Here is a 23141-nt window from a genome sequence, read left to right as displayed (position 1 = left end):
CAGGGGCAAATTTGTAAAAATGTCAAAATGACCAAATTGAAGGGAATGAATTGTTTTATTATCTAAATTAATAAATTGAATAAAATTTTCAATTTAAGATCGGGTGAAAATTGGGAAAATGGTAAATTACTAAAATGTCCCTAAATCTTGATATTTCTGTAATTTCGCTAGGTAAATTCGTATAACTTGAATTATATTCTTAAATGCTTGAAATGTATGTTTTTGATATGAATATGATTTGAATGTTTATTGTATGAAAATTGATGAAACATTAACATATTTGATAAAAATGGGAAGAAATCCCGGTTGAATGAAAGGAAAATTCGATGGATCTCTGAAAAGGAATTGATGGTAAAAAGGATCTAGCCCGGACGGGTGATCCTATCCTGATATAGCCCTCCCGAAGAATACGTGTAAATGGATTTAGTCAGGACGGGTAATCCGAATCAGGGTCTGAATTTAGCCTGGACTGGTAATTCAGATCTAAGCTCATTAGAGTAATTGTCGTTGCAGGGGATTTAGCCTGGACTGGTAATCCCGACAATACTCTATGAGTTTATATTACAGAGGATTTAGCCTGGACTGGTAATCCCACTGTAAGGATAAGGTTCGCGGGAGTGTGCTCTCTGATATGAAATGTGTAAGACCATGGTTGAAAGATACCATGGCAACCTAATATGAAATGAATAAAACCATGGTTGAAAGATACCATGGCAACATGACTGGAAATGAATAAGACCATGGTTGAAAGATACCATGGCAGCGTGACATAAAATGAATAAGACCATGGTTGAAAGATACCATGGCAACATGACAGAAAATGAGTAAGACCATAGTTGAAAGACACTATGGCATCATGTCAAAGATAAATAAGACCGTGGATGGGAGACGCGATGACATCTATTAAACAATTGATATTCAGGTAATATGTATCAGATGACGAATGGTTATATGAAATGGTTGTGTGAAATGTTTACAAGAACTCGTCATATGGAAATATATGTACAAAATAGTTGTATGAAATAATTATGAAGATAGATAAATGAAATAAGAATAAGTACATGGAATATAATTTATGTTAAGTTTGATATAAACTTTACCAGAATAAATATGCATAAAATATATGGAAATGATGGAGCATGAAATATTGATATAATGAAATGATTGATATATACTTATAAAAAACGGTAAGAGAATGATATGTTTCATGACATGTACATATGATTATCTTTGATATGTTGATACAAGGAAATTATGTAAGTAAAGACAATTATTAAACTCAAGTGTGACATGTCGAGAAAATAAGTATATCAATGTTGAATTTATATGAAATATGTGCAAGTATACTAACAATGATGTTGTTTGACGCTTAGACAAGTGCCAAGCTATTGATTGAATGGTAACATGTTTAATTATAAGAAGTATTGAAATGGTAAGTACTTAGATAAAAATAAAATTTAAGATATTACGAATTTTTTTTATGTTCCCGATTTAATTCCAGTTGGTTTTTAATGTATGTTTGGGGCTTCGAGGGCCCAATAGAGATACGTTATGATTATTTTCAAAATATGAATAATAACTGACTCAGAATTATCTGAAAATATTCAGTAAACTCTGGTAATGCTTTGTACCTATTCCGGCAATGAATACGGGTAGGGTGTGTTACATTTAGTGGTATCAGAGCTACAGTTTAGTCGGTTCTCGAGTCAAACGTAGTATATGTGAAGTCTAAAAACACATGTCATTATAATATGTGATAGTGTGATATCTCTCGACTCTGATGAGATTTGTTTTATTTATAGAAAGAGATGTTTTTCAACCAAGCTCATTCCGATAATGTTAAAAGCGATACTCAAGTATATGAGTAGAAAGTTGATTATGATGAATCGGTATAAAAAAAATGGTATGAATAAATGTTTTATAATACATGTCGATGATGAATATTATGTTATATGTATTATTAAAAGCAAATTATATTACTACATGAAATATTGTGCTGATGACTAAATTACAAAATATATAAAAGTAATATATGAAGTACATGATAAGGATTATTAGAGAATTATGAATGAATAGTGAATTTTGAAATATATTACATGTATTGAAGATATAGAAGATATAAGTATACGAATTATTGGTACAAGGATTAAATTGTAAAGCATGTAAAAGTATTATGCGAAAGGTGTAAAAGTGATATGCGTGCATGAAATAATTTTCCACTTGACCACATGAAAATTAATTAATGGCATATTTGTTACGAACAGAGTTTGTTGATCGTGTACCCATGATAGTATGAGTGGCGTAAATTTTCAGTACGAATACAACATCTATAGAAACTGCACATTATAGAGCAGAAGTTTAAAGTTGATTTTTTTTTTGCAAAAAATGTATTAATTGGAAAAAGTCGGAAGCGTATTTTACCTTATCCCAAGTGTGAGTCTCTATCATTTGGCAAAATACGGGCACGGTGTATAACCATCCAATTCTCAATACCGTCGCCCATCTAAAATACACATGAATATTTTTTATTATTATTCTTTTTATGAAAAAGTACAATACTATAAAATTAATAAACAAAAGATATAGTTAAATGTTAAATCACCTATTTACGAGTGGCTAGGACAACGGTTGATGGCTCACATCTGCTAGAAATGGCGTTTAATATAATACCTATGACCACAGTAGCATGCAGCAACCGCCTATAATCTTTGTAGATGGCTTTGTCACTTGACAAAGCTTGCTGTATAAGTACGCTAGTACTGTAAAGCCTTAACTGTAGTTACCAGCTTGAGTCAGGTCTTTTAGTAGGGAGAGGTACATGATGTGGAGTTTATTTTGATTTACATCTGGCATCAATATCCTCCTTATGAGTTGCAGAATGAAAAATTATATAGAATAGATAATATCCATCTATGTTGGAATTCTCGAGAGATACTCGAAATTAGCTCTTAACCAAGTGAATTTTAGCTCGGTTAGTTTTCCTCCCTTATCATCGAGGGGCAATCTTCCTAATAATCGGTTGCAAATGCCTCATGGATCAAGCACTTTTCCAGGCCCAGTTACTACTTCTTCATTGATAGACAGCCCCAATTGGATTGCTACGTCTTCCATTGTGATTGTTGCCTCCCCGCACGAAAGCTAGAGCGCATGTGACTCGGGGCACCATCGTTCAACCAGGGTTGATATTAAATCAACTTGTAGGTCAGCAATTTGAATGTATGCGACTACACCAAGCCCAGTGACATCAAATACGGTAGAACCTTCTGATCCAAAAAATATCCTGGATCATTAAGTCGAGGTTTGACAATCCAGTATCGTTCCTACAAAAATAGTAAAAATGATAAGTTATAATTATCATTTAAAAGAAAGATTTTATTAATTAGTGAATATTTGTATAAAGGTAAATTAGTGAATATTTGACCGTATTGCGAACAAATTTAGCAATGTGGTTGTCATGCTTCAGAAAAGAATTATCATCCATTTCAATATCTGTGAAAAAATCGAAGAAATTATTAGTAACGATATAAATAATTAGGAAATTACTGAAAAACCTTTAAATTTGAAACAAGTATGTGGAAATTTACAATTTTTAATATTGTAAAAAAAATGATTGGAAAAAATTTGGTGACTGGCGTCGGTCTACAGTGGTCGGCAATGACTTGCGGTGGTCGGTGGTGGAAGTTACAGTGGTCAGTGATGGAATTTGCGGTGGTGAGACAGCTGATGGCTCAAATCACCTATTTATAGTGGGTGAACCATTGGGGTTTGAAGGAAAAAATAGGATGAAAATAGGAAAAAAAATACTTGGAAAGCCTTGTAACCCGTGACTGATGGATCATGTCTGAAGGCCTGAAGCCTACCACTAGTGGATCGGGTAATGCTGACACAGGACTGACCTAAACCGGCCATTGCTTGGCCATGGCCTAAAAAATAGGTCTAGGCCTAAGCCTGACAAAAAGAGAGGGGGGACTGAAGCCGACCATTACTTGGCTTGGCCTAAGATTAAAACTATCAATGTTTTACTTTTTTTACTCTTTTTTTTCAATTCACGGGGCTATTTTCACTTTTTTTTTCATCTATATTTTATTTTTTATTACTTTATTTATTTATTTTAATTTTTATACTTTTATTTAACTATTTAATTAATTTATTTATTTACACTATTTCATTTTGTAATAATTGAATAATTTATTTAATTTATTTACTTTTCACTTTATTTATTTTAACTTGTAGACCTTTTCTATGAATTATTCGACGTCTACTTTGCATGCGCACAATTACATGAACATGCACACATGGATATTGAAGAGTCTGGAACCTATTGTACTCGCAATACCTGTTTCGCAGATCAACAGCATACGACTTGGGCGAAAGACCCAAGCGATGGCCTACGTACTCTTAAACTCAAAATGTCTCCAAGTCGCACGAATATAGTTTTGCGTTCATCCTCCGCACCCTATTCAGGTTTACTTTTATTACGTTTTGGACGCCTTCAACGTGCTCATGCCTGACCGTCATTTGCTTTACTTGCCTTTACCCCATCTTTGGCATTAACGTCTCCAGTCTATAGAATGTTGCCGAGAAAAGAGTCAAAATTAGCAGATAATGTGTACACCTCAAGACCGCATTAACCGCCTCTACGAGGTTGGTCATCATGTGACCATACCGAAACCCATCATCGAAACTTTGACTCAATTTCCAGTTCTCTATTTTACCCAATCACTACTAAAGAAGACAATTTTCGGGTAACAAATTCATATCAGCTTCAAGCCTCGCAAACTTTTTTCTGAATCATCACGGTTCTAGCTTGTACTCTGTGTTAGCAATTTCAAACAAATAATTTAAAACAATTACACAGCTATAAATTTATAAAAACGAAATTTAGAAATAAAAACTTATAAATCTTGAGAAAATACAAATCAATTTTGGAACATTATGTTTTTTTACCTATTTTCACGAGTTCTCTACACCATTCTTTATTTTTATATTCTATTTGGAAGTTTGACGCGATGTGTCGGATACAATAAATGGACCTCCTTAGAATTTTCAAACACCTTACCGCAGTAACTAATCCCTTTGATATGTCTGATATAAGGCAAACATTATCTTGCCTAACAACATGCCTCAGCAGATTTGACAAGAAAAATTCCCAAGACTCGAAGTTCTTACTCCCTACGATAGGAAAAGCGATAGGAAGTACATTTCCATTGCAGTCTTGTGCAACTGAAATCAGGAGTATTTGTATATATAACCCGTACAGCCATGTTTCGTCCACTTGTACCATTGGCTAGTAGCGAGGGAAAACCCTAACACACGGCTATAACATCTAAAATAATCGGTGGAAAACTCGTTTGCCCGGTTCTATCTCGTCATCTGAGTCTTTACATGGCAGTGTTAGAAAATTAATCACCATTCCCAGCACATACTCCCACATCGCGGTTATCCATCCTTGAAGTTCGTTGTATAATGCATCCTACTCACCATACAACTATTTCATCACCATTTGTTTCACCCATCATGCCTTACTGTAGGAAACCTAGTATTTGAACCAAGCTTGAATGTCCGTAATAAGAGCCAATACAGGGATGGTGGGACTGTCTTTCGCTAACGAGATGATGCAGTTGCATATTGTTTTTGCATCCAATTTTCAATGGTCTTGTGACATACAAGCATCCGTGCATGTATGAGGACCTTCTATTTTCCTGATTGTCCACGTCTGGATTCATTGCATTAATGCAGCTTGAGCACACTAGTTGCAGCCACTTGAGGCTTTCCAACATTCTTCGACATATAAAGACTACGTTGACTTCGTGACTTTATAGTTGACAAATAATTTTAAGTTGTACTACTTTATTGCATGTAAACAATATTTCTTGTTATCGAATTGTTGTCCTACGAACAACACTTCAACTTCTGGTTCTTCATCCAGTAAGTGAGTTGACACTATATTTTAATATTTAGAGAACTCACGCACAAGCGCCGCATCAAGATCTACATCAGTCATGAAGTCCCCTAAAGCTCAAATCTGTCAGCAAAACACGTTTCTTAAATCTTATTCCGATTTTTTGCCGACTTTGAAAAGTACAACCTTCTTCAGCTGTATTTATCATTTCTCCATCGAAATAAACATAAACTAACAGAATTTGGGAACCCATTTTCAACAATTTCTTTTTCCTCCTCAACAAACAAAACACTGGTACTCTTAATATTGGATTTCAACTAATAAAATCAAAGAAAAAGCTCAAATGGAAGACAAAATAAGTCTATATATTGAAGGGGTGCTGGCCATCAGTGTCCTAACACCCAAAAAAATTTATTTTCTTAAATCTGATATTGAGGTGCCGGCCATCAGTGTATCAGCACCTCAAAAAAATTACTTTTTAAATTGGATAAAGGGGTACCAGTCATCTAGTCCCTCTAACCAAAATTATTTTTTTTGTATATAATAAAGTGGGTGCCGGCGTCTATGTGTCCAACTGTCTAAATCAGCACCTTTTTTTTATAATAATATGGTGTTGGCCATCAAAGTCCCCTAACCTAAGAAATTTTATTTTTCGGGTCCCAAAAAATGTGGTGCCGGCCATCAAAGTCCCTCAACCCAAAATTTTTTTATCTGGTAAAATGGGTGTCGGCCATATATATGCCAGTACCTAAAAAAATATTTTTTTAATACAAAAAGTGGTGCTAGCCAGCAAAGTTCCCCAACCCAAATTTTTTTCAAATACTGGTGTAAAGTATACCAGTATCGTACGATTGGAAAAAAAATACGAAGGGTGTCAGCCATTTAGGTCCCCCAGCCCCAAAGAATAATTTTTTATCACCTGACACAATTATCAGGTAATGATTGAGACAAAATACGAGGTAATGCAAGCCATTTAAGTCCTCTAACCCAAGTTTACTGTTCATTTCAGGTTATTTGGGTGATTATTTTTGAACTCAGATCATTTGTATAATTATTTATTTTTTGGGGTCATTTAAGTAAAATACCCTATTAACAAATTTATTTTGAACCTAGTACTTCCTTTGCATGTATAACATTCTTACGTGTGGTGGACTTGGTATGAAAACCAAATTCCTGGGTTTTATTCTAACGTAACTCCCCTACTAGTATACTCAAGGCGGAAATCTAAGGCAAGTGGAAAAAAAATGGAAGAAGTCACATTTAGTTAATTAGTTGAAATTATGGAACCACCTTGGTTACACTAATCTAAAAATTAGGAACCATTTTGGCTGTTACAGATTATGTTACTTTATTTAAGCTTATTAGTTGAGGTTATTATCTGGTGTTGTTAGTATAAATAACCCAGGAAACTCTTTAATACTGGATGAGTCTTTTTATTGAAAAGTATTATTTGGAAGAGTGGTCCATCTCGAATTGACTGATCCTATAAGTAAATTTTCAAATTTTCTATCTTATCACTCTAGTATTTCCCTTTATTTCCCTACCCCTATCATATTTTGTTCCGTTTCCGGGAAACGAAGATGGTAGTCACCACTCGAAGTACTTCTAATCCCTCAAATGAAATACAAGAAACAGTCCAGTATCACCCAACCAAACTTCTGACCCTATAGCCACCCAACTAGCCGCAATGGCATCCAAATTAGAAGTCGTGGAAACCCTTAGAGTAGGGGTAGCATCCTTGAAAATTCAATCCCAAACTAATCAACCTTCTGCTTCCAATACAATCGACCCTCGAGACAAAGGAAGACAAAAGACGGACCAGAGCAACCGTGAGCAACAATGCGACAACTGGCTTTCAGATGATTATGACGGTGCTCAACCTTGGTGGAAAAGAAATCCAGTACACCGTCCCTATACAAAAATTGAATTCCTCAAATTTGATGGTGGTGACCCATGTAGGTGGATTCTTAAAGAGAAAAAAATATTTTCGCTATTATCAAATTCTAAAAGAGCTTAAAGTAGACATAGTAATGATATACCTTAAAGGTGATGCTCTTGATTTATTTTCGTGGCTCAACTCTGAACAAGGCATCCTTTATTAGGACGAGTTGGTTCAGGCATTACATGAAAATTATGGACCAAATCCTAATAAGTATCTTTGCAATATCAAGCATACTGGTACCGTTTAAAAATGTCGCCAGGAGTTCGCAAAAATTTCAGCTTGTGTAACAAATTGGCTCGATCATTGTCTGTTAGGGGATTTTCTTAATGAACTGAGAAAAGATTTAAAGGTTGATGTGCTCATCCATCAACCACAGACAATCTTCGAAGTAATGAGTCTGACACTTTAATAGAAATCCCAATTAGGCTCAACACATGGTTCGAGAGGAACCTCTTGGTCCAATTCAAGTAAGCCCAACCCCGCTCTGCAATAATCTCGTCCTCTCATCTCTCGAGAAGGACATGGTAACATGCCCTAACTAGTCGTAAATACGTGCTTCAACAACCCCAATTGAAATTGGGATATTGAGAGACAAGCAAGATTAACCAAAGGGCTTTGTTTTAAATGCAACGAAAAATACGATCCTGGCCATCGTTTCAAAATAGGATTTTTCTCACTTTTGGAAGCTATCGAAGAAGGTGATGACCAAGAGACTTACCCAACTGAGGAAGTTGATAATCTTCAGCGAAATGAATTAGCAACACTTAGTTGTCATGCCATATTGGGGAAGACAAATACCACTATCATGAAGCTTAAAGGGGACATCAAGATTAAAGAAGTTTTAATTCTTATTGACAGTAGCTTTACACACAATTTCATAGTCGATACAATTGTCAAGGAATTAAATCTGAAGACACAAATTCTACCATTTTTTGGGCTCTAGATTGGCAATAGGGACATCATACGTTGTAATTATGTTTGTCTCAATTTAGAGATCCAGCTTCTTGGGTTGAAGATTATACAAGATTTCTACCCTTTTAATATTGGAGGAGTCGATATGGTTTTAGGCATCCAATGGTTGGCATCCCCAAACATGATGTAAGCAAACTGGAATGAAATGTTCCATATCTTTTTGATTGACGGGTAAAAGTATAAATTACAAGGAGAGCCATCGAAAACTACAGCTACTACCACATTTCAATATTTTTTATTGAATTTAACCATGCCCAGGTATCATCTGGTCCCATGCAATCGTTATTTTTTTAATACTAAACTATTTTCCAAGAACCAAGTACTTTACGACCCTTTCGGTCTCACATTAACTCCATTCCTCTTATACCCAATGCCTAACCTTCAAACATCTGACCATACCTTTAACTTTATAACCGAAAACTGAAATAGAAAGCCAAGTAGCTGAACTTTTGACCATTTGATTTATTCGACCTAGCATCAGCCCCTTTACTAACCTAGTACTCTTGGTAAAAAAAAACCATACCTAGAGGATGTGTGTTGATTACCGTGCCTTTAACAAAATCACCATACTTGATAAATATCCAATTCCCAATATTGATGAATTATTAAATGAATTACAAGGGGCTACGATCTTTTCCAAGATCGACTTACGTTCCAACTACCATCAGATTAGAGTCAAACCAGAAGACATAGCCAAGACAACATTCAGAACGCACTCAGGGCATTACAAATTTGTAGGCATGCCATTTGGTCACACTAACGCTCCATCAACATTTCAAGCTGCTATGAATGATCTATTCAGGCCTTATTTGTGGAAATTTATTCTAGTTTTCTTCGATGATATCCTTATTTACAGTAAGGATATGAACCAACACTTACAACACCTCCTCTTACTCAACTCACTAAGAAAGATGGTTTCTAATGGTCCCCAATTACAGAAGAAGAATTCAGCAACCTTAAGTGCACATTGACGATAGTCCTAGTATTATGCCTTTTGAATTTTTGACTACCATTCACTGTAGAATGTGATGCATTGTAATAGCCCGGTTTAAACCCTAGTCGGAACAGTGGTTTTGGGACTACAAATTCGAGTCAAAAAATATTTTAATATTATATTTCATGCTTAAAATATGTGAATTGATATGTGTGAAATTTACCTGTGAAAATTTTATCGTTTGTGTGCTCGAATCAATTAAAAGGACTTAATCGCGTAAAATAAAATTTTGATGACTATTTTTAAAAAGGGCTAAATTGTTGTTGTTCTTTTAATAGGATGTTCTAAAATGAAATTATACCTTTTAATAGGAGGTTTTAAAATGAAATTAGACCAAATGGCTATAACATGGACGGTTTTGGACATGTATTATATAGTTTTATTATTATTTTATAAAGGTTAATTTAGTAAAACAAATAATATTATATGTTATAATAAACATAAAATAAAACCAAGTGCATATATTTTCTTTTCATGACCGAAACTTGAGAAAGAAGATGGGCTTTGAAGCTTTCAAATATTCGGCCACCTTCCAAGCTTGATTCAAGGTTCATTTTTACTTGATTTTTGATAATTTTTACGTTTTTGAGATCGTTGCTTGAATTTTTGAATTGGTTGTGTATTTTGTGATTTGTCATTTATGAGAGCTTGTTGTTTTTGTTATTTGATGATGAAAAATAAATATTTAATGTTAGATTATCATGTTTTATTAAATGATTTTTGATAAAAATGCTTATTATGGACTAAATTGAGAAATTTGTAAATTGATGGGTCAAAATATGAAATAAATAAAATTAATGGGCTTCTAGGGACCTAAGGTAAATTCGGCCTAACATGGGCATAGTGAAATTTTGAGTATTTTGTGTTGTTTTGAAATAGGGACTAAATTGCAAAAAATGTAAAATATCAGGGACAAAATTGTAATTATCCCATTTATGTGTTTGTGGATGAATTTGATTGAATATATGATTAAATAAATTGAATTTGTATTGAATTAGATCAAGAAATGTAGAAATCGAATTTGGACAAGGGAAAAACCAAAGTTGTTGACTAGTCATCCCGTCCTGATTACCATTGTTCGAGGTAAGTTTATAAGCAAATAAATGTTGTAAATTTTGAATATATGGCTCCGTTTGTTTGCAGGTAAAATGTTTTCCGGAAAATGATTTCTGAAAAATAATTTCTTGGAAAATGATTTCTGGAAAATGATTTACTTTTCTGGTGTTTGGATGAATCTGTGTAAAATATTTTCTGTTGTTTGGCAGATTTCCTGAAAATATTTTCCTGAAAAGTTGTTTTAATAAAAATTTATATATTTGAGAATTTATTATCTTTTCTTTGTTTGATTGAGTTTACTTTATATATATATATATTAATAAATTTATATTTTAAATTGTTTTTACATGTATTGCAATGATTTATTTATAAACCATTTTAAATATATAATAATACTCAATTATTATAAACAGTTGTTGGAGTTTCAACACACTTTAACCGGGTAAAGTAAGAATTTCAAACAGAGCACCAGCAGCAACGTATTATACCCGGGTAAAATATGAAGGAAAAATGCTTGAAGTTCAAGCTTTTAGCTACTGTCAAGAATGGAGAACAGAACTTAGAATTTTTAGAAGGCAAAGGAAGAATGGAGCATAAGATTGAATGAAATCTGATAATTTTCATTAACATAAACAATGGCATATTGCCAATACCTAGAGGATGCTGTGGAAGTGGAACCCTTTGGCGCACGAGATCTTTAAACAAATTCCCAGCTATCCTTAGAAAAAAAACGCAAATCGCAGAGATGGGTAAAAGTGAAAAGAAATAATAAATTCGATTCTTTGTATTGAAATGTTCGTAAAATGTTTTCAGGTTACCAAACAACGTAAAACCAGGAAAACATTTTCCGGAAAATGTTTTCCTGGTTGCCAAACGGAGCCTATATGAATGTGAAATGCTGATTTGAATTTATGAGTTTATATATAAATAACTGAATGTGTATATATATTTGGGAATTACGTTTACAAGTTCGTTTCGACTAAGTTACGATGTCCGAAAGCCCCGTATGAACCTTAGGAATGTAATGACCCGAATTTTACGGTTATCACAAAAGTGTATTTTCGAGCCTCCGTTACTGAAAAACGGATCCGTAAATATTTATAAAAAATATTTAAAAAGTTAATTGAGTGGTTAATTAGAGTTTAATTAAGTGAATTTAGCTTAGTTAAGGATAATTGGATAAAAGGATTAAATTGAATGAAGTGTAAAAGTTTAATTATAGACTAAAAGAAAATAAAAAGGAACAAATAGGCAATTATGCCTAATGTATTAATTGAGGCGACAGTGAATGAAAAAATTTAAGATTTTCTTAGATTAATTGATTAATTTATTATTATGATTTTTATTCTTAAATTTATATTATATGATGAATAAATTAAATAAAGACAAGTGTATGGTAATGATTTGATGCAAGTGTATAAATAAAAATACATACATTTGTAATATATGTATTTAATTATTAATAGATATTTATAAGATTTTATGTGATAAATAAATTAAAAGTTGACAAATGTATGGTATATATGTTGACATGTGTAATATTAATATATATACACATTTCTAAAATACATGTATGTTTACTTATTATATAAGTATATTATTAAGTTATTATACATATATAGTAAATGAAATAAAAGAAAGAAAGGAAACAAAAGAAAAAGAAGCAGAATATGAAACGTTAGCAGGGGAAGGAAATAAGGAAAGAAAGAAAAGAAAGAAGAAAGGGAAATTTGAGGGTTTGAAGCTTGAGGTTTAAATACGTATGTCAATTTAGCACTTTTTATTTAATTTTGATGTTTTAGAAGCTTTGGAACAAGGTTTTGATGAAATTAAGTGGAAATTTTGAAAATTATTAGAATTCTAGATATTGTTCATGATTAATAAAATGATGAATTAAGGGCTAAATTGATAGAAATTCAAGTTAGAAGTGAAATAATGATTGAATTGCAAAATAAATCATAAGTTTTGAATAGTAAGGACTAAATTGAAATAATTTTGAAATTATGGATTTATGATGAAATTAAAGAGTTGAAATTAGTTCAAAGTGAAAATTGAATGAAAATATTGAGTTAAATGTGAAGAATAAAAGTTAGTCTTGGTTTAGGGACTAAATTGGAATTTAGGCAAAAGTTGGATAGAAATTGAAATATTCAATATGAAAATTGAATGGTAATGTATTGATAATATTTAATTGATTTCCGTAGCTAGTGTTGTGCCGGAAAATCTCGGCTAGACAAGGAAAAGACAAAGCCGACGAGAGATAGCTCGAAAATTACGGTTTGTACTTCTATAATCCGAACTTAATACTTAATTGTTGAATTTATTACTTGATAAGTATAGTAAGTATCTAAAGGTAAATATTTGAATAGGAATAAATATTGATTAGAATTAAAGAGTGAATTTTATTATTAATTGTTATATTTTGAATGAATGTTATGGTAAATAATTAAAGTGTGAATTATTGGTATTGTGTTTATTATTGAAATGAATTGATTTCAAAATGTGGTGAAATAATTATGAATAAGTGTTTATTGTGGAATTTGATTATATGTTAATAAAAAGTGAATTGAATTATATTGAATTGTATTGATTTATTAAATTATGTGATTAATTGAAATATATACATATTGATTGAAAATCGAAAACTGGTTAAATACCCTATTAACAATATCAGGCTAAGTCGGATATAGTTGGCATGTCATAGGATTGAAAGTGTTCAGGGATATTTCGACTTTGTGTCGATGAGACACTATAAGTGTCGCCTTACTGTTACTGTTCCGGATTTGTTCCGAAGAGGTACTCCGTACCTTACTGTTACTGTTACTATTACTGTTACTGTTCTGGATTTGTTCCGATGAGGTACTCTATGTACCGTACTGCTACTATTACTGTTACTGATGCTGTGTATTCTGACTTCGGCTGATGAAACACTGTGTGCTATCCCGGTATGTGCGTTGAATCTGCGTATCCGTCCAGGTCCGAGTCATGTTAATAGTGGTAAATAAAGGTACTGAAAATTAACCACTACTGAATAATCGACTGTTACTGAATCAATGACTGTTACTGAATAACTGGCTGCTACTGAATAATTGACTGATATTGAATAAACGACCGTTACTGAATAATTGATTATTACTGATGACTGACTGTTACTGAACAATAAAGATCAATTGATTGTTACTGAATATTGGACAGTTACTAAATGTCTAAATGATACTGAATATTGGTTGAGTGATAATGAAAAATCGTTGATATTGAACAAACACTGAAACTATATATATTTCATTGAAATTGATTAATAAGTTAAGACATTAGTATTATAAAATGAAAACAAATGATTGAACTATTAAGATTATTAGATTGAAATCTCAAAGTTCATTGGTATATGATTTATTACTGATTTAAGTATCGGTTTATAGAAATACCACTGAGTTCATACTCAGCATATGGTTTGTTTCCGTGCGCAGGTTAGGTTAAGGCCAGACTATTGAATCAGCATCTTAGGCCGATCCCGAACTCAATAAGGTAAAGCATGTTAATTGTTGATAATGGAATGTACCTATGATGTCTTAAGTGTGTTATTTTGCATTGTGATTGTAATAGTGAAAAAAGTAAATTGACAATTGATAATGATACAAGAAAAGTGTTTTAAGTCAAGTATTGGATAATATATAAAATGTGTTTGGATTGGTTTAGTATTGGTATTTGTATTGGTTGTGGTTTGAAATTTGCAGGGTTAGCTAGTAAAGTGTGAAAGGCTCATTATTGAGTCCACACAGCCTGGTACACGGGCATGTAACCAGACCGTGTGAGACACACGGCTTGCACACGGACATGTTGTTAGGCCGTGTGTCCCCTGCATCTAAAATGTTACAATTCAGTATGTCCAGGTTTTTTCCCCACGAGCAGAGACACGGGCGTGTGTCTCAGCCTTGTGGATGACACAGTCTTAAATATTGGCGTGCGATACTGCCGTGTGAAAACTGCACTAGATTCGAATTGGAAAATAAATCCACAATGGCTAAGTACAAGGGCGTGTGACTTGGCCGTGTGAAATCAATTTATTCATGGGTAACAAGTCAAAAAGCTCTAAGGGTAGAGGACACGAGCGTGTCCAGGCCGTGTGAACCACACGGTGTGCCCTCATGGGTGTGTTATGGAACACACAGGCGTGTCATCTAGACCACACGAGCGTGTGGTATTGTTTATTAAAGGAAATTTTAAAATTTTACGAAAAATCTTATAAGCTTTCGATTGAGTCCCGATTTATTTTTATCTTCTAATTCGGGTCTCGAGGGCCCATTACAAAGACAGTAGGGCAAATTCTTGAATTGCTTAATAATTATTTTTGTATTATTCATGTTTGAACTGTACTGATCGGTAATACTCCGTAATCTTGTACCGGCGACGGTAAATGATTAGGGAGTGTTACAAGGAATAGCTAGGATACATATGTCATGACATAGGATTCCGATATGTGATGTGCGAGTAAGACTATGGCATCGATATGTGACTCCAATATATGTGTGCGAGTAAGACCCTGTCTGGGACAGTGGCATCGATATGTAATTACATGTAATACCACGTCTAGGACGTTGGCATTGTACGATATATGTGATTATTCGAGTGTCCTATCCAATTCCGAATGGTTCAACGAGCAAAGATAAATTGTGTACGAATGTATAAATCGGGCTAAGTGACCAGGTATGTGATAGTTGATTACATATTTGAAAATAAGGTAAGTTGATTATTTGATATGTGATACAAACATATGTATGATGTTAGTTTGAATTTGTGAGTTATTGTGAATTATATTCGGCCATAAGTTAAGTGTAATTACATGGTATTAAGGTTCGATACATGAGTATATATAAACAAGTGTTTAAAGATTCCGCTTTATGCATTGATAATATGATTTTAATAGTGTATGATACTTTGGTATAGACATATGTATATTCGGCTACATGACAAGTATAAGTATGAGTATTAAAGTTTGATTCAGGAATATATGTTTATGGGTGTATATATATTCAATTATATAATGGTACTATAGTTTTGAAATTGAATGTTACCTCGAAAATAGATACAGTACATTCGTCCAAAGGTTAAGTATAGTGATATCATATTGTGACCTATGTGTAAACTTATATAAATGATTATGTACGGCCTTAATGATATAAAGTAAGAATAATTATGAAATGATCCATGAATATATGTATACGAGTTTATGTATATTCGGCTAATTAATGACATTGTGGCTTTGGGAATTTGAATGATATATTAATATTAGTTGTATGGATGTTTGGCAAAATGAAAGTATATGTATTATATGAAATTATAAGTTTGAAGTTAAACGTGATTATGATAGTATAAATTGGTTTGGTAATTGAATTGTTATTGTAATTGAGTTATTTATTTGCTTATAGCTTACTAAGCTCTCAAAGCTTATTCTGTGTGTTTTTCCTATGTTTATAGATTTTCGGAGATCTGCTCGGGTTGGAAGTCGATGGAGACGACATCACACTATTCGATTATCTTTTCAGTAAATAATATTTTGAGACTCGGTTATGTGGCATGTATAGGCTAGTCTTAGAGTTAATTATTTTGAATAAGTATGTATTTAAAGCCATGCGAAAATGGCTTGCTTATTATGCTTAAGTTTGGTTTTACATGTTTTTAATTAAAATGTTTGATGAGTTTGGTTTTGGTAATCGGTTTAATAGTTAGCTCATTTTGGAAATATGAAATGTGGTATAATTAGAGTGATGGATGATGGTATATTAACTTAACAGGTTCGGTTGCTAAGTGGTAAGTAATAAATATGTTTCATGATTATTTTGGTTGATTGTTTTGGTATGAATTCAAATGGTAAATGATGGTAATGATTAAGTATGTTTTGGGTTAGTTTTAATGGATAGTTAAAATTGTTAAGTTGTTGCTAATACCAATATAGGTATACATTCATGTGTGGTTGTAAATCCGAATATGATATTAAATTCAATTTGATATGCTTATGATATTGATAATGGTGAGATCGAAATAAAGATTAGTTAATAAGATAAAATATGAAGTTTAGGTATATTAACATAGATATGAATTAGATGCACATTGGAGTGTTATTTGTGTTCAAGTGTTAAGTATGGCTTTTATTTTTAGGATGAATTGCGCACTTGTATATATGCATCATTAGTATGTTTAGCCATGTTATAATGTATTTAAGTTTCATATGTGATTGCATAATAATTTATGTAATATGATTCAATTGGTTTTATTATGAGCTTGTGCAGAAGTTATCAAATGATATGTTTGATATACAATTAATGAGATAGAAATTGGCATATATTCGAAGTATAAAGTATAATGATATATGATAGAATATAATTTAATTTTGAAAATGGCATTAATATGATGGAGATAGGGAATTGAATATTTGTAATATTAAATATGTGAACATATCTTTGATATATATAAAAGTTTGGTTAGAATTTAGTAATTATGGAACATGATCTGTTGGGTTTTGATATATGTTCGAACTGAATTAGTTGAAATTTTTGAAATGTGCTTATTTGTGATACGTTCAGTAAGGTATGATTATTTCTGAATTGGAATTATGACTCATGTATTAGAATTTATAATAAGTGAATTGTGGATATCTATATTTGATAAATTTTAAATGTTTAGTAATTCTTTGGTGTATGAAAGGTGAGGAATGATTGTGTTGAACTGTGTTTTATACAGTAATGCCTCATAACCTTAGTCCAGTAACGGATACGAGATAGAGGTGTTACATGCATCATCCGAAGGAGTGGGCGTCATCCAATTGCAGGCTGAGCATCCAATAGCTTATTTCAGTAAAGGGCTTTCTTTTACGAATAGCATAAGATAAGGATACGACCGAGAATTACTTACTTTGGTGTTGACATTACATAAATGGAAACATTATTTATTGAGGCAATTTTTGTCAAAACAGACCACTATACGCTTAAGTTCTTGTTGGAACAGCGTATTACGACACCCGAATAATAACAATTATTAATGAAACTAATGTCATTTGACTTTTTCATTATCTACAATGAAGGAAAAGAAAACAAGAGAGCTGATGCGCTTTTCCGCAGACCACATTCTACAGATTTTTTATCTCTAGCACTTTCGTTTAACTTGGATTTGTCAGATTTACAAGAGGCACCCAAAGTGGATCCTTACACCAACCACAATATGCTGTCACTAACATCTAATCTTGCTTCTTTTCCAGATTTTATTATTGTAGGGCAAATGCTCTATTATAAAAATAGGCTGGTTATTCCTGACAATGCAACCCTCAAGTAGAAGATTCTTTTTTAGTCTCACAATACTCCTACTGCAGGCTATGGAAGATATTTGAAGACTCTCAAACAACTGTCAGCACAATTCTTTTGGCCTCAATTAAAATAAGATGTTCATCACTATGTCCAAAACAGTTTGCAGTGCCAACAAAACAAATATCAAGCTTTGGTGCCAGCTAGTCTCTTCTAACCCTTGCCGATTTTGGATCGTATTTAGGAAGACATCTCTCTTGATTTTATTATCGGCCTTCCCAAGTCACACCGTTTCGACACGATTCTAATGGTGGTAGACTGTTTGAGTAAATATGCTCATTTTATTCCCTTGGCTCATCCGTTTACAGCCAAGTAGTTGCTATGAATTTTTGCAAGGAAATTGTTAGACTCCATGGTTTTCCATGTTCGATTGTATCTGAATGAGATGTTATTTTCCTCAGAAATTTTTGGTAAGAACTTTTTAAACTAAGTAAAACAAAACTATGGATGAGCACAAGTTACCACCCTCAAATTGATGGCCAAACAGAAGTGGTCAATCGATGTTTAAAAGCCTACCTTCACTATTTTGCACGAGAACAACTTACTGGATAGAGTAGTTTTTTGTTGTGGGTTGAATTCTCTTTTAATACTGGTTTTCACACAACAACAGATACTACTCATTTCAAGATAGTTTATGGTTGTGATCCGCCACTATTTTATCCTTATGTTCCTGGCGAGATTGCAGTGATGAAATTAGAGCAATAACTAATCCATCGAGATGACATGCTAAAGCTCTTGAAGGGTAACTTGCTCAAAGCTTAGTCTCGTATGAAATCTCAAGCTAATTCTAAGCATTGAGACCTTTCTTTCGAGGTTGGGGATTCTGTTTCCCTACGTCTTCAACCTTATCGATAAAAATCACTTACCAAGAAACGGTATGAAAAGTTGTCTCCACGTTTTTTTGGCCCTTATAAAATCTTGCAATGCATTGGTAAGGTGGCATATGAACTTAGCTTGCTGCATTCTTCTCAAGTTCATCCTATATTCCATGTATCACTACTTCAACCAGCCACGGGCTAGCTGCCCTGATCACCACCTGCTCCTTTGCCCATTTCGGCAGATTGAGAAATAATTCTTTCTCCTACCAAAGTATTATCTCACCGGTGGGTTCGTGAAGCTGGGGTTCCTATATTAGAGTTGTTGATTGAATGGAAATAGTGACATTTGGAAGAAGCTTCATGAGAAAATTATGATCTCCTTGTCAAACAATTTCCATCTTTTCGCCTTGAGGACAAGTTGTCTTACGAGGGGGGAAGTATTGATGCAACTCTCCTACAAGTATACTCAAGGCAGAAATCTAGGACACGTGGAAAAAATATGGAAGAAGTAACATTTAGTCAGTTAGCTGAAATCATGGAACCACCTTGGTTACACTAATCTAAAAATTAGGAACCACTTTAGCTGTTACAGATTATGTTCCTTTATTTAAGCTTATTAGTTGAGGTTATTACCTGGGATTGTTAGTATAAATAACCTAAGAAACTCTTTAGTAAGGGATGAGTCTTTTTATTGAAAAGTATTATTTGGGAGAGCGATCCATCTCGAATCGGACAGATCTTACAAGTAAATTTTCAATTCTTTATTTTCTATTTTATCACTCCAGTATTTATCTTTATTTCCATGCGCTATCAGATTCACCTTATTACTACATGATGACAATGAGGTATCTTATAAATTCCATCAACTTAGCATTACCTAATTCGTTTAAGTAAATAGTAAGTATCATGTTGTCGGTTCTAATAAGCCTTTACTACAAATTTTGTTTTATACATTATCAATACTAAATGGGATAAGATTCTATGCACCAACAATAAACTATATTAACCCACTTCGTCAATAAATAAAATAAAATAAAATAAATATTTGAGGGTATTTAAATATAATTAAAATTATTATTTTTCTCATCCTCTTTCCTTTCTTGTAAATCAACACAAATGTTAAAAAACTTTATTGAAAAAGGTCAATAGAAATAACTAATTACAATTTATACCGATGGAGCCTTATAAACAAGTTTAAATCTAGAAATTATTGATTACGTATAAACCGTTTGCTTATTGAAAATCTTTTTTATCAAAAACAATTTTCCAACATGTATAAACTTTAAGAAAATAAATTCCTACCAATAAAAAAAACCTTTCAACCATCACTTGAATTTAGTATAATTTTTCTTTTTGGGATTTTACTGAAATTTTCTATCTCGATACCTTGAGTAGAAGATGAAAAATTAATATTTTTAATCATATAATTATTTATAAATACTCAAATATTTATTCTATTTTACTTATTGATGAGGTGGCTTAATGTAATTTGTTGATGGTGCATAAGATTTATGTATTGACGATACATCATATTTTATCCCACAATAAATATATTACTTCTTCTTCTTCTTCTTCTTCTTCTTTTTTTATTAATTATGTTTGTTATTAGTATTGTCAGAATGGACCTCGTTACTCTCATTTTGACCAATTACAACTTTCTAGGCTACGATTTTGCCGATGGGCAACACTTCGTCAACTATGGACCTTGCAGACATGCACATACGCAACACATGGAGCACCATGAATCTACCTTGCCAAGAACAGGTGTTGGATTCTTCTTTGCATGGATTAGAGGTGCTTATGGGCCAAGTTGGGTCCGGTCTAAGTATGATATTAATATATTTTATGCTTGCCCAAGCCTGGCCTAAAATTTTGCCCAAACCTGCTCATATTTGCAAAAACTAACCCAAGTCCATTTTAGATCCGCCCATATTATTTTTTTAATTTTAAAAAAATATATTTATTTTAATATTTAATAATTTTATACATTTTTATTGAACTTTTTTATATAGTCATCTTAACATTATTTTAATGTTTATATTAGATTAATATTTTTTTTAACAAAACATTAGAGTAATATTATATATTTAGTATAGATTTATTTTTTTAATGTGTTCTAAATTACATAATATATATAACATAATATAAAGTATTATAAACTTAAAACGTCTTAGCTCGAGTCTTGAATGTTCAAGCCTAAGCCCAACCCATATTTTAAATGAGCCTTTTTTTTTTCTCAAACTCATTTTTCAGACCTAATATTTTTTTTCAAATTTCGAGTAAACTTTTATACTTGAAAAAATAACCCGACCTATGAACAGGTCTGACAAAGATCACACAAGAGGCGTCGTTTGATGAATGACAATCACATTAATAAAAAGCTATCATTCTCCCTAAGTGGCCAACCAAGGCAAGACCAACTACAGGCACGTGCCAAGGTCTAAGGCCAAATGATGGTGACCCTGCCTATATAAATGTCCATCGTTGACCATAGAAGAGGGATTTTCTAACTACTCCCCACTTTTCGTGCTTTATACATTTTTCTTATTCTTCTTCTCTTTTAGCCGCTCTCAACACTTAATCACTGTGTGAACTATCATCTTTTATATTTTTTCTTTTGTTCCTCAAGTGTTAGTTAATTTACGTAAAATATTTTTTAATTTTAACAAAATAATTATCAAATGAGAGTTTGAGTGTATTAGGTAAGGATTTATAAATTAGGGTTAAGGAAGGTAGGAGTAACTGGATGTTGGTGTTGGTAGTATAATCATTTAATTATCTAAAAAAATATATAATGCAGTAAATATTAATTTTGGTTTGTTAAAAAGGAACATAAGGAGGTACATATTGTGGCAATATCTTGTGCCCACTTACATCGCTTTTTAGGTAATGGTGCAGGTAGAGATTCACATCTGAAGCTTGTTATCAACATAGGCACAAGGAGTGTTGTGATTTATGTATTTTATTAATTTAAGCTGGTTGACTTCCTTGTTTAGTGTATTTTATTAATTCTTTTATTTAACATAAGAGTTTTATTAATTATGTTGTTTTCTCAATATGACGGATAAGGATTATGCATCTTCATTTACCCTTTCCAAAATGTGCTTGCTTTATTTTAAATATAAGGCCGTACCCAGGTGTTTTATAAATACACTAAAAACAATATCGCAAATCAACTATTTCTTACTTCCCCATTTCCCAATACCATAACTACTGCTTAATTTAATTCAATTTTTGTTATTCTCACCAATCCTATTATTACTTTTTGTATTATATTTCAAATTTCAATATACAAACAGTTACTCTAATACAAAGGAATTTTCAGCAAATAATTGTAACACTTTCTCTCTATTAAAAGTTATTTTCGCCTTTTGATCTGCTTATTTATTTTCTTCTGTGGGAACATATTCGAGTGTCCAATTCCCTATATTCTTCGGGAAAAAATTGATATGATGGATTATTGATGATCTCGTTGACGTAAGCTCTGAATCTTGGATAGTTTCAATGGCCTCCAAACTATTGGTTTGTATCAACACCATATTGCATTGCTTCTCTTGTAATAATAACAAACCATCTAAAATACCCCATAATTCGGCCTCCAAAATTTAACATTTTGCCCATTGCCTATTAAAGTCCATGATCCACTTCCCCTGCTCGTCCCTACCAATTCCCCTTACTGCAGCCATTCCAAAGTCAACCTTAACTGAACTATCCGTTTTAAGTCACACCCAATTGCCTAACCAGGTAAATTCATAACTCGTCCTTTGTCTCGCAATGGATTTTGCCTTGGAATGGGATGCATAATGCTTTGCCAAACTCTCTGATGATCTCATCAACACTCCATGGAACTACTTGAAAGATAATGAGATTTCGATTCTTTTAAATGCGCCACATGACTAAGCCAAATAAGATGGGCTAATCATATAGGTTGTGAATTTAATCTTTATATTTTAATGTATTTTTTTTTAAATTTGAAATTTTAGTATTGATGCAATGATAATTGTTAAATTTATTAAGTTTTGATGTTTTCAAAATCTTATGCGGTAAATATATTATCACATGTATAATACCATGTCGGTTTGTTATTTTTATGTATTATTAA

General features: G+C 32.6%; 1 long non-coding RNA gene across 1 annotated transcript; it reads left to right on the top strand.

Annotated features, from left to right (window-relative positions):
* The first annotated feature begins 19697 nt into the window (after positions 1-19697).
* LOC107919759 (uncharacterized) lies at positions 19698-21737 on the top strand. The gene is made up of 3 exons (XR_001690445.2): positions 19698-19784; positions 20702-20803; positions 21361-21737. It is a non-coding gene; the product is annotated as an uncharacterized lncRNA (long non-coding RNA).
* Positions 21738-23141: the final 1404 nt, after the last annotated feature.

This window comes from Gossypium hirsutum, chromosome A08 (genome assembly GCF_007990345.1).
Source record: "Gossypium hirsutum isolate 1008001.06 chromosome A08, Gossypium_hirsutum_v2.1, whole genome shotgun sequence".
NCBI lineage: Eukaryota > Viridiplantae > Streptophyta > Magnoliopsida > Malvales > Malvaceae > Gossypium > Gossypium hirsutum.
Note: the sequence above shows the minus strand (reverse complement) of the source record. Positions and strands in the feature narration are given on the sequence as shown.